This window comes from Notothenia coriiceps, unplaced genomic scaffold, assembly GCF_000735185.1.
Source record: "Notothenia coriiceps isolate Sejong01 unplaced genomic scaffold, NC01 NC01_scaffold00033899, whole genome shotgun sequence".
In the NCBI taxonomy this organism is placed as follows: Eukaryota; Metazoa; Chordata; class Actinopteri; order Perciformes; family Nototheniidae; genus Notothenia; species Notothenia coriiceps.
The window spans coordinates 209,535-211,161 of record NW_011366600.1 but is presented as its reverse complement, the minus strand read 5'-3'; positions in this window follow the sequence as shown (position 1 = coordinate 211,161).

Below are 1,627 nucleotides of genomic sequence, written 5' to 3'. Positions count from 1 at the left end.
GAATATAATGTTATCGTGATATGACACTTAGATGCCCTCTAAGATTTGGAGGGAGCTGTAGCTCAGTGGGATAGTGTATTGATCTTCAGATCAGGGGAGCACTGGTTCAAACCCCACTGCAGTCAGCATGTCGTTGAACACACCAACAGTCAAACTTACAAAATCGTAAGTAATTGGTCAAATATTTTTGTCATTTCATATTTTTCTCCATGTCAAACAGCCTTACTCTGCTCCGTTGAAGTGAGATGGAAAGCTTAACTGGAAAACCTTTTTGCACAAAGCGTGTAGCTTGTCTTCTGGAATTACTGTCACAGAGTGTTTAGCTGAATATGACAGCTTCTGCGTGTGTTTAGCTTTCTGCTCAGTCTGCAGTGCACATTTCCTTGTAACCATGAGCAGGTGTAGGGTTGCAAAATTCCGGGAATTTTCAAAGATGGAAACTTTCCATGGGAATAAACTGGGAATTTTCAAAATTGAAGGTTGGCTCTGCGTAGGGAACTTAAATGTAAGTATATTTTAGCATAATCTATCTGACTAAAACAAACAGATTTCATTCAAGTACACTTGCATATCCATGCCATTCCTCCATCACATGCACATAGCACACTGCTTACTGCATGGCTACTGAGACCACACCCCCTACAGGCACTGTGCATGCCTCCATCACATGCACAGATGATTTCTTGAAGTAATATTTAACTCAACATTCATTTGTTTGTTCTTCAATGAAACAAATGATTGTTCAATAATAATTAAAACTTGTTATGTTCTACTTACACATGCATCTGTTGAAATATCATGTTTTTTAATTGTATCATTTGGCATGGATTTTTTCTTATGACAAAACAAAATGTTTATATTTATGCTTGGATATGATACAATTCGATTACATTACCCTCAATTCCCAGTTACTGTAGTTCCCATAAATTCCCATAATTCCCATTATTCCCATGGAAAGTTTCCAATATGGAATATTTCCAACATTCCCCAGCTTAACTTCCCATGGAAATGTACCGGACATTTTCCGCCCCTTTGCAACCCTAAGCAGCTGACACACTTTTTTGCTTGCAGCAGCGCATGTTTATCAGCAGGGGTCGATAAGAACAATTGGTTGGTATAAATCTGCTCATACAAACTAATCGTGGTCCTGATCCAGTGTTGTGACAGTATCACGTATTCAAGAACAGAACATCGAAGATATCAGCAATGTACAATATTCTTGAAAAACACTATATGATAAACAGCTAGGGATGGGTACCGAGAACCGGTACTAAGTCAATACCGGTACCTGATTGGACGGTATCGGTATACCGTTAAGCCGCTGGACAAACGGTGCTGCTATCGGTATATCTGTTACGTCTACTTCCTTAGTTTAACTTTAAACCATTCTGGTTGGTTGTTGGGGGAACCTCACCTCCGCTGTGGATTATTTCCGGTTTGAGTCTGATTGCCACCTCGTAAAATGGCCACTCCTCATTCTCTCAACAGCGCTCTTTTTATTGTTGTGAGACTTCCCGCAGCATGGGACAGAGCGAAGCCATCAAAGGCTTCTGGATGCACTTTAAAAGAAGTAGTGGCGATTTAGGCTGCAAGCTGCAATCTATGTACTCAATTAGTTGGCCCTTGT